General features: G+C 34.6%; 1 protein-coding gene across 1 annotated transcript in view; it reads left to right on the top strand.

The window, feature by feature from the left end:
• Positions 1-12,545, top strand: part of GABRA3 (gamma-aminobutyric acid type A receptor subunit alpha3) — a gene marked incomplete at both ends in the record, with an annotated part of 207,401 nt that overhangs the window by 53,856 nt on the left and 141,000 nt on the right. The window lies entirely within an intron of this gene.

Raw genomic sequence — 12,545 nt, 5'->3', positions numbered from 1 at the left:
CACTTGAACTTTGTGCAAGGAGATAAAAAAGGGTCTAATTTTATTCTTCTGCATGCTGACTGCCAGTTGAACCAACACCATTTTTGGAAGAGACTGTCAATGTTGGATATATCAACAATTTGTAGTTTGAGCAATTTTAAAAAATACTACATCTTTTAATTTATTTGTGCATATGTATGTATGGCATACTTGTGAGGTCAGAGGGCCACTTGTGGAAATGAGTTGTTTGCTTTCACTATATGGATCCTGGGGAGCAAACTCATGTGATCAAGGTTTGGAGCATGCATTTTCAATGGTGGAGTTTTCTTGTTGGCTTACAACCTCATGTTTTTAATTTTCTACTGTTTTGATCTTTAAAATAATGACTGATTTATTTATTTAATTGTTTCAGTTATTTAATTCTGACTTGAAACAAATGTTAGTTGTTCTTTTATATCCTTGGAAAAGATTTCACTTTGAAAAAATCTTTAGTTTTATTTTTGGTATACTATCAGTTACTTGCTATAAAACCAATAACTATGTAATGGGTTACCTCATTTATAATTTGTTATTATATTTGACTGCCTACATTTTAATTTTCTTTAGTTATGACCATATAATTGTTCAAGTTGGAGATTACTGATCCTAAGGATAGCTTTGATCTAGGTAATAAGCAGTCATTTTCTTGTTTAATACTCAGTTGATATTTCTTGACTTGTATAATTTTACATCTGGAAGTGAAGTAATTATATTAACTGATTTTCTCATTGCTATGACCAAATTACTGACAAAAGTATCTGAAGGGAGACATTTGGTTTGTCAGTGGCATGCTAGGAGCTTATAGCATGACCTGCTCATGTCTCAGCAAGGAATATCTCAGTCAGAAACAGGAATTCTCTAGCAAGAACCAAAAGAAGATATCCTTGAAACTCAACCTTAGCAACCCACTTTTGCCATCTGGGTCACAGTCTCACAGATTCTACTTTCACATCAAAACAATGTTACCAGTTGAGGACTAAGTGTTAAATCACATGAGCCTCTGTGGGACATTTTCAACCATTGTCTACTTTGATTCATTCATTCTCCAAATAAGAAAACTGGAATCCACTTGCAAATGAAGTGATTTAAACTCAGAGACAATATATAATCCACTCCATATATATATATATCTTTGCAGCAAAAGAAATACCACCATAAAGGAATAAGCTTGTCTTTGCTATGTGGTGATTTTCTACCTGGGTATGCAGATGAATTTAAGATGGTGTAGAGATTAGCTTTTGCATATGGTATTGATTTAGTCTGCATAGAGGGAAATATGGGGTGTTTTTCCCTTTTATACATCAGTTTCTGGAATAGCAAATTGTGCATTGGTTCACCATTTAGTTAGATGCAAACAGTATTCCTTCGAATGAACTTTTAGCCTTGAGTTTCTTTATTTGGATATATGAAAGTATCTTAGATAACCTTTTTTTTTTTTGTTATCCATGGTTGCTTTCTAATTTCAAGTAACATGCTGGGTTTATATCTGAGAAACTTGAACTTTGAAATAAACTGAACTGTAGAACTGTTGGGAGGGGTATGTGAGTGAGCTGAAGAGGCAGGAAGCAGAGAAGAGGATTAATGGCTTTGGCTGAAACCAAAGCACCCTGGGTTTAAGAACTACATGGTTTTTGTTCTTTGGACAGCTCTATCAGATTTTTAAATCCCCTAGTGCTGGTTTGTACATGGCTTTAGCCAAATCTCTCTATCGTGCAGTCTCTGCTGTGCTCCTAAAATGCTTTCCCGGCAGATCCATTGTGAAATTATATTTCTTGCACACGCTTCGGATTGGTTTCTAGAAACAAGGCTGGCTCTTTGTTAGTGTGGGAGATAGCAAATAGAAACTTGGCCAAGAAATATTTCTTTCCCTCCTAAAAATATAACTGAATTCTCCCCAATCCTATGAATGTATTCAACTTTAAATGAATTATGGAAATACTAGATGACCAATATTTATACAATTTGAGCTCGGTCTTTTTTCCTCTAACATTCAGGTTTCTGAACAAGTAAAAATTTCTTTATGCTTTAGATATATATAATTTTAGGTTGAAACTTTCTTACTATACCTACATATCCTGATTGGGTGAAGGATAAAAAATGATAACAGATGCCAAAGTGCATCATGAATATATAGAAATTGTTATTAGAATAACATAATTTGTGAGTACTAATTGCATGCCTATCATATGTTATCTATTTTAATTGATTATATATAATAAACAATTATATTATTTTTATCTTTTTAAAAATCATCTCTCAATAAAAAAGAAACAAAAATTATTCTTCTTTCAGAGATGAAGAAAGCAAGTGTATTAACTTTTTATCACGGATGTAAAAACATATCACAACTAGAACATTTTAAAACAATATACATTTAAAATATCTGCAAAGTTACAATGCTGTCAGCAGGGTGTTGTTTCTGGAAGCTTTGATGACAAATTGGCTTCCAAGAGTCCACAGATTATTGACATATTTAGGTTTCAGTGATTGCTGAACTTAGATCTCAATTTTCTTGCTGGCCATTTGCCAGAGCATTTGCTTAGCTTTTTAAGATCACCTACATCTTCTGCTCATGGGTCTCTTCATCTTCAAAGCAACAGTTAGTTCTCACCACTCTTGACTCTCTTCTGGTTTTTATTTTGCATTGGTCTCCTCCTTTAAAAGATCCATGTGTGTATACTGCACTCACTTGGAAATACAGGGTAATCCCTATATATCAAACCTAGTAGATTATCATTCATTACCATCTGAAAGGCACTTTGGCCATGTGATATTAACATATACACAAGTATAATACTAGTGGATAAAGATCATAGGAAATAAAGTCATGATACTATGCTTAGAGAACCATTTTTTGTTCAATTTTAATACTTATGTTTGTAGTCATATAATTAAAATGAGAGTTATAAAAATAATTAATGCCACTCAACACAATGAACTATGATTGTCTTTTAAGGTACTATTCAAGTACTTTTTGCCACCCCCCCCCCTTGTTTTCTCTCTCTTTCCTCTTTCCCTCCAAGGTCTCTTCCTCCCTCTACCTGCCGTGATTATTTTTTCCCCATTCTAAGTAGGACTGAAATACCCACATTTTGGTCTTCTTTCTTCTTGAGTTTCATGTGGTCTGTGAATTGTATCTTGGGTATTCTGAGCTTTTGGGCTAGCATCCACTTATCAGTGAGTGAATACCATGTGTGTTCTTTTGTGACTGGGTTACCTCACTCAGAATGATAGTCTCTAGTTCCATCCCATTTGCCTGTGAATTTCATGAAGTCAAGTACTTTTTGTTTGTTTTTATAATTTTCTTTCTAAATTGTATGATCAACTGATTCCACATAAAGTCTGTCTACCCCAATATCATGGTTGATTATTACTGTGGCTTTCTAGATATAATACTGCACTTAGTGCTCATGCTTTACTATATATTTTTCTGATTTTGAGCCTCCTCTGTGGTCTTTGATGCGTGCCAGTTTGTTTGTATTCTGCTATAGGTTTAGCATCATCAGTGTTCCTGCATCGTGTCTATCATACAGTGTTGACTGCTGCTAGTGTGTAGCTTCTCTGACCTTTATAGCAACATGATCTCATAGAAAGCTTCCTGTTCCTCTGTCTCTTACAATCTTTCCAGCACCTCTTCAAAGACAATCCCTGATTCTTAGCTGTAGGGATCGTATTGTAGATGTATTCATTGGGACTAGGCAATAGACATCTTTATTACTTTTTAAATTTCAACTTGAACTATTGGATCTATGGTTATATCACTCACTGAGTTTTCACATTAATTTGTATTCATTTGTTTTTCTGGTTTATTTTCATTTATCAATTTTGCTGATTTTTAATTGGTGTGTGTATGTGCATGTGTGTCTTTGTTATGTGTTTGCTTGTGTGTGTATGTGTACTGTGTATGTGGTGTGTGTGTGTGTGTGTGTGTGTGAGTGTGTGAGTGTGTGTTCAGTTCTGTTATGCCATTCTAAATTTTGGAGATTTTTTTTTTTTTACTGAACTTGGAGCTCCTGATTGGCTAGGCCATGTGGCCAGCAAACCCAGGGACACAATCTGCTCAACAGATGTGTGCTGCCCTGCCCTGTTCTTCACAAGTGCTCAGAGCCTCAATTCACATTTTTATAGTTGTGTGACAAGAACCTTCCTGACTATCTCTCTTCAGAACCTGGTTGATCTTTAGAAGAACTGTAGTTTGGCTTTGTTAATTTTATATGTTCTTATGTATTACTGATTACTAAAAACTAAGCACTTATGCACATAACATGTGTGCATATTATATATATATATATATATACAATCAAGTTAAAATCTATCTTTAAAAATATTTATTGTTTCATTATGATGAATAAATTGAAATTAATGTAATAAATGATTTTGAAATGTACCTTGCCTTATCATTATTCATATTCATCCTGACAAGCATAGAGAACTTCTTACTACTATCTAACTAAGTTTGTAGTTATCAATCAACTTTTTGCCCTTTCTGCCCCATAATTATTTTAGAGTAATAGTATTTTTTCTACCTGTGAAAAATATTTACTATAAATCAGCATGCTGTGTTGTGCTGGCAGCAACCCCAAATGCTTTGTATTACTGCATCTCTTGAATGCATCGTTTTCTGGTGCACAAATGCAGTTTAACATTTACCAACAACTTCTTATTCTCATGCGTGATTGTTAGTGCAATATGGATGTCAAGTTACTGAAAACAAAACATACTTGTACCCTTATTGGCTTGTATTTCTAGAGACTAGAACACAAAATGAAAATATTGGCAGGGCTATGCTATTTTTGCAGGTTCTATAGACCAATTTAATAGCTTTTGTTAGCTTCAAGAAATTTTTGACTTATGGGCATCATCACTCTATCTTTTCTGTTGTTCAAATTTCACTATTTTTTATAGTAGTAGTCATTGGATTTGTGGTCCATGCAAAAATATTACTATATTTTCTATTGATAAAATAAAATAGATGTGATTAAGTTATTTATAAATAAGGGAAACTTATTAGCTCATAGTTCTAGAGTGTGGAAGTCCAAGAGAAGATGTCCATAGCTGAAGATAATCTTGGGCTGATTTGCAACATGATGGTAGGGATATAGAAAGATATAAAAGAGAAAAAGCTACGAGGGACTAAACCACAAACCAAAGAGTACACACAGAAGGGCCCATAGCAGAGGATGGCATTGTCTGGCATCAATAGGAGGAGAAGCCCTTGGTCCTGCCAAGACTCAATGGTCAGGTGTAGGAGAATGTCAGAGCAAGGAGGTGGGAGTGGGTGAGTGGGAGGGGGAGCATTCTCGTAGAAGCAGGAAGATGGGGAATAGGAGAGGGGGGAACCAGAAAAGGGCATGACATTTGAAATGTAAATACCTAAAATATCCAATAAAAAGTATTTTTAAAAAGAAAAAAGAACTAATTTCTTTCAGCTTCATAAAAGGCCACACATCCTAACATTTCACAGTGACATTCAGATTTCAACATGAGCTTCTGGGGGCAAGCCATACTGAAAAAGTTTATAGTATAACTTCATGTTGAGTTTATTACTATAAGACTCAATTCCCTATAAGATCACAACCACAGGTATTGAATATTATAACTTCAAAATCTCTTTGGAGAGGATGTAATTCAATTCATAATAGTTATATACTTGAATACCTATGCTTTTAGATTGTGGCTTTTAGTTTTTAAAATTTAATTAACTTGTTTTATTTGTATACAGACATATGTTCACACACACATATAGGCATTTTGTCTTTTGGAAAAACATATATGCATTTTTCCTGGATGTATGTATTTTACTACATATGTGCAATATCAATGGAGGCTTAGAAAAGGGCATTATCCGATTCCTAGGAAATAGAGTTATAGCTAATTGTGATTTAAAGATATGAATAATATATAAGTACTCAAGGTTAAGATGTTCATCTGAACATATGGCATAAGGTTTCATTTTATACAATTGGCCTCTTATTCTTTTTTTTTGTTTGAAGCTTCAAAGTAAATATTTATTGAAAATAAGAAAACAAATGTTAATCAATGTAGTTATAATTGCTAAAAATGCTGTATTTTATCTGTTTTCATTTTTTTGCTTCTGCTCCAGTACTTCTGTCCTAATACACATGAATTTCAATATAAGCAACAATTCTAGTATATGAAGTCGAGACATACAGGAGAATCAGTGTAGTTAATGTTATAGTTTTATTCCATTTTATTGAACAACACAATGAGAGACTAACATAAACAGGCAATTCCCACTTCCTTCTTTTGTCTTCTGGATTCTTCTGGATGGATATAGAAAAGTGTTTTTTTCTTTTCTTTTTGTTTGTTTGTTGTTTTTTGTTTGAATAAGTTAAGCCTATTTCCAGCTGAACAACTACACTGAACAAATGCTTGCCACATATATCTCAGTATAAAAGGGAAATGCACATTCCAAGCATAAATCAATTGATCTGAATTATGCTACCAACAATATACAGCATGTAACTAAAAGAATTTTGAGACACACAGAAGAAATATCAACCATAGTTTTTTTTTTTTTTTTTTTTTTTTTTTTTTTTTTTTTTAAGAAATAAAGCAAATAGATCCAGGAACAGAGACAGGCTTAGAATGGTCAGAAATCAATGAAAGACTTTACAGTTTAAATCATCAAAATGATTTAAAATTAGTATAATTACTGTGGTTAAGAATCTGGTTGAAAGTGAGCAATATGCATGAGCAGGTATGGCGTTTAAGGAAGAAAAAATGGAAACAGACAGAGCCAAATGGTGATTTTCTGTATCAAAAACAATGCATTAGGGAAAGACTTTATCACTAATCATGTATCAAAAGATGGAGTGTGGACTCAGCAGAAAAGACAATTGGGAAGAACAAATCTACCTCCAAGTGTGAGTGACATGATAATTAACTATGTGACAAGGGTGACAATAATGTGTTTGGGCTTCCAAAAAAGCAATGGAAAGGAAGAACATGCAGATGGCTAGCTGACTGTACTGAGGAACCAGACCACAGTCCACAGAGTAAGAACCCCCACCCAGTTGAGAAATACGAATTGTTTCTGATTTCTCATTGGTACACATTCTTCCTATGTCTACCAGCAGAAGAGATACCATGTGAATTGCAGATACTGGCCAAGTTCTACTTGATTAACACCGCCAGAGTAACTTAAAATATCTCAGGGGGCACTGGAGCTTCTTAACTATTGGTTATTTGAAGTCTTTTAGTCTCATTTTCCTTTATGTCTTCCATGAGAAGCAACAAGAAAGGAGGGCCCAGTTTTGGGTGTATTAGCTTATAATACAATGGTTATGTCTGCGGTGCTTCATTTTCCTCATGATTTGGATCTGATGTCGAAGTGCCCTGAGTTGAGCTTCCTGTTCTGCCTTGATCCTTGCAGCCTCTTCCTGGGCCCTCTGTTCCCAGATCCTCCGTTGCTCTTCCTCAAAGTCTGCCCTCTCAATCTCTATTTGCTTCAGTTGCTCTTGATGCCTTTTCTCTTGCTCTGCTCTCCTTTGATCTTCCAACCTCTGTGCTTCAGCCCAGGCAGCCTCTGTTCTTGCTTGTTTCTCTTTCTTCTGCCTCTCCTTGGCTGCGAGACCCTGGCCAGTTTGTAGAATTGTATTGTGTAGATTGTTCTGAAGCTGTTTGTATTTTAATGTTAATTACACTTCCCCAAGAAGGTCTGCCCATTTCTTTAGATGCTTCTCAGTATTCCATATTCCTCAGTTGAGAATTCTTTGTTTAGCTCTGTACCCCATTTTAAAATAGGATTGTTTGATTCTTCTGAATGTAACTTCTTGAGTTTTTTTATATATGTTGGATATTAGCCCTTTATCAGACGTAGAATTGGTAAAGATCTTTTCCCAATCTGTTGGTTGCCATTTTGTTCCATTGACAGTGTCCTTGGCCTTACAGAAGATTTGCACTTTCATGAGGTCCCATTCGTCTATTCTTGCTCTTAGATCATAAACCATTGGTGCTCTGTTCAGGAGATTTTACCCTGTGCCTATGTGTTCCAAGGTCTTCCCCACTTTCTTTACTAAACCCACTTACCTTTTCTTAATATCTCTTAACATCAATGGACTCAGTTCCTCAATAAAAGGACATAGACTATCAGAATGGATACAAGACATGATCCAGCTTTTTGATGCATACAGGAAACTCATCTCAGTGACAAAGATAGACAGTACCTCAGAGTAAAAGGATAAGAAAAAACTTTCCAAGAAAATGTTCCCAAGAAACAATCTGGAGTAGCAATTCTAATATTGAATAAAATAGATTTTCAGCCAAAAGTCATCAAAAAATAAGGGAGGAAACTTTTTACTCATTACACGAAAAATCTATGAAGATGAACTCTCAATCCTGAAAATACAAGGGCACCCACATTCATAAAAGAAACTCTACTAAAGCTCAGAGCATACATTGCACCACACACAATAATAGTGGGAGACTTCAAAACCACACTCTCATCAATGGACAGATTATGGAAACAGAAACTGAACAGAGACATAGGAAAACTATCAGAAGTTATGAACCAAATGGATTTAACAGACATCTATAAAACATTTCATCTTAAAACAAAAGAATACACCTTCTTCTCAGCACCTCCTAATAACTTCCTCCAAAATTGACCCTATAATCACAAAACAGGTCTCAACAGATAAGAGAAGATTGAAACACTCCCATGCATCCTACCAGATTACCTGTGACTAAGGCTAGACTTCAATAACAACAAAAACAACAAAACGTCCACATACCCATGGAAGCTAAACAATGCTCTACTCAATGATAACTTGTATAATGAAGAAATAAAGAAAGAAATTATGGATTTTTTAGAATTAAAAAAAATGAAGGACAACATACCCAAACATATGGGACACAGTGAAAGCAGTGCTAATAGGAAAACTCATAGCTCTGAGCACCTCCAAAAGAAACTGAAGAGCACATACACTGGCAATTTGACAGCATATCTGAAAGCTCTAGAACAAAAAGAAGGAGATACACTGAAGAGGAGTAGACAGCACAAAATAATCAAACTCAGATCTAAAATCAACCACGTAGAAACAAAAAGAACTATACAAAGAATCAACAAAACCAGGAACTAGTTCTTGGAGAAAATCAACAAGATCAATAAACCCTTAGCCAGACTAACTAGAGGGCACAGAGAAAGCATCCAAATTAACAAAATCAGAAATGACAGGGGAGACATAACAACAGGAAGTTTAATATGTCATCAGATCCTATTACAAAAGCCTGTACTCAACAAAACTGGAAAATCTATGCTTTCCAGAAGTCTTTTAAATAAGAACAGCTCTTCTGGGTTACAACATAGAAATTTCAAATGTTCAAATTTGCCTACTGCCAGCTGGTAATTATATATATAAACCAAATAGTAGCTGGTACATTGTTTTATAGTACCCCTTATTGTCTGAACAGTTAATAAACTCAGTGTATTTAAAACATCAAAAAAAGAAAAGAAAAGAAAAGAAAAGTGTGTTATCTAAGAAATTAAGAAAAAAGTCTGCTAGGCCATTTATGTACCAAAAGGTGATAGCTTTTGGTTTCATCTTAGTATATTTTATTTTAATGTATTTTGAAAAATAAATAAGTGAATGAAGGAATGAATAAAAACCAAGCCACTAAAATAAAGGTTAACAATGAAACTAACTTATAACTCTAGGAGAGGGAAATCAGTTTTCTCTAATATCGTGACACTGGTTATATAAACCAATGTGAACAGACTTAATGTTCAGAAGTTGTTAACCAATATATAATGGATTCTACATTTTTAAAATTTTATTTGTTTATAACTTAGTGGATTTTTTTTCTATCTTGGGTGTACTTTTTTTTGGGGGGGGGGGAGGGTGTTGTACTACATTTGTAATTGTTTTTTTGAGAAATCCTTGTGAGTTTGGGTGGGTAGACTCGGGAAAAGGATCTTCAAATAATTGGAGGAGAGTAAGAATATTATCCAACTATATTTAAAATTAAAAATGGTTATAAGTAATAAAAAAAGAATTGGTGTGGGCAAGGCAATCAGCTCCTAACTTTTGTCATAACTTGTGTGATGTCATTTGATCAATGCTGAGGCGGTGCCTCCTCTCAGCTTTACAAATGACAGAGACACTCTTGTCTGTAGAAATAGCCTGGGAGGAAAACAGAAAGACTTAAGACCACAAAATCTGAGCTTGCTTTCTATCATATTAAATTCCTCTTATTTTTATGGTTCCTATAAAAAAAACTGGAAAATCTAGAGGAAATGGACACCTTTCTAGACGGATACCAGGTACCAAAGTTAAATCAGAATCAGATATACCATCTAAACAGTCCCATAACCCCTAAAGAAATAGAAGCAGTCATCAAAAGCCTCCCAACCAAAAACAGCCCAGGATCAGATGTGTTTAGTGCAGAATTCTATGAGACCTTCACGGAAGACCTAATACTAATACTCTGCAAACTATTCCACAAAATAGGAACAGAAGGAACACTACCCAACTCATTCTTCAAAGCCACAATTATGCTCATATCTAATCCATACAAAGACCCTACATAAAAAGAGAATTAAGACCAATACAAAATACTCGTTAAAATTCTTGGAAACTGAATTCAAAAATACATCAAAACAATCATTCACCAAAATCAATTTGGCTTCATCCCAGGGATGCAGGGATGGTTCAATATACGAAAATCAATCAGCTTAATCAACTACATAAACACACTCAAAGGAAAAAAAAACCCACCTGATCATCTCATTAGATGCTGAGAAATCATTTGACAAAATGCAACACCGCTTCATGTTGAAAAACTTGGATAAATCAGGTATTCAAGGCCCATACCTAAACATAGTAAAAGCAATCTATAGCAAAGCAGTAGCTAACATGAAACTAAATGGTGAGAAACTTGAAGCAATCCCATTAAAATCAGGGACTCGACAAAGCTACCCATTCTCCCCCTACCTATTCAACATAGTACTGGAAGTCCTGGCCGGAGCAATTAGACAGCAAAAGGAAATCAAAGGGATACAAATCAGAAAGGAAGACATCAAAATATCTCTATTTGCAGATGATATGATAGTATATTTAAGTGACCCCAAAAATTGCACCAGAGAACTTTTCCAGTTAATAAACAACTTCAGCAAATGTCTGGGTATAAAATTAACTCAAATCAGTAGCCTTCCTCTACTCAAAGGATAAATATGCTGAAAAATAAATTTTGGAAAAGACACCCTTCACAATAGTCACGAATGATATAAAATACCTTGGTGTGACCCTAACTAAGCAAGTGAAAGATCTGTATGACAAGAACTTCAAATCTCTGAAGAAGAAAATTCAAGAAGATCTTAGAAGATGGAAAGATCTCCCATGCTCATGTATTGGGAGGAACAACATTGTAAAAATTACCATCTTGCCAAAAATAATTTACAGATTCAATGCAATCCCCATCAAAATTCCAACTCAATTCTTCATAGAGTCAGGAAGAGCACTTTGCAAATTCATCTGGAATAACAACAAATCTAGTATATAGAAATCTATTCTCAACAACAAAGGAACTTCCCAGGGAATCACCATCCCTGATCTCAAGCTATATTACAAAGCAATTGTGCTAAAAACTGTATGGTACTGGTATAGAGATAAGCACGTGGATCAATGGAATAGAATAGAAGATCCAGAAATGAGTCCTCACATATATGGTCACTTGATTTTTGACAAAGGAGCTGTAAACATTCAATGGAAAAAGGACAGCCTATTCAACAAATGGTGCTGGTCCAACTGGCAGTCAGCATGCAAAAGAATGCAAATCAATCCTTTCTTATCTCCTTGTACAAAGCTCAAGTGCAAGTGGATCAAAGACCTCCACATAAAACCAGGTACATTGAAACTATTAGAAGAGAAAGTGGGGAAGAGCTTAGAACACAGAGGCACAGGGGAGTTTTTCCTGAACAGACCCCAATGGTTTATGGCTTCTTATTCTTGACTGAAAACCTTATTTTGTTTGTGGTTAGTGAATTGAGCTTATTTTTTGTCTAGACCCTCTACTGCAGTTTATCTAACTGATGGTCTATTATATGTGTACACTATCAAGCACTGTTGCTATATGTAGATACATAATGAATATTACTCACCTATCATGAGCATAAAAGAAGAAAACATCATGATTGCCTTCTGAATATAAAATGATTGCTTTAGTGTGAATATTAGTTATATTATTGTGGCTATTAGATCTTGTATAAGGATATCTACATTTCTGCTGGCTGCTCATATACCATTTCTATTATCAGTACTAATAGTTGCTTCCTCATATAATGGAATAATTTTGATTTGTATCAGAAATAAGCACAAATCTACATATGCCTTGTCCAGATTTCATAAGGGATTATGTTTATGTAACTTGCTTTTTGTTTCATTGTCATCCTCTTAAACAGAGTTATCCATTGTTTTCATATTTCTTTCTTAGTAGCATACCATATCTACCTGAGAAATAATCATATCACAGTTTATTACTGTAAATGTCTGTATGTATTAGTATTA

Source organism: Micromys minutus (assembly GCF_963924665.1).
Source record: "Micromys minutus genome assembly, chromosome: X".
Classification (NCBI taxonomy): Eukaryota; Metazoa; Chordata; class Mammalia; order Rodentia; family Muridae; genus Micromys; species Micromys minutus.
Note: the sequence above shows the minus strand (reverse complement) of the source record. Positions and strands in the feature narration are given on the sequence as shown.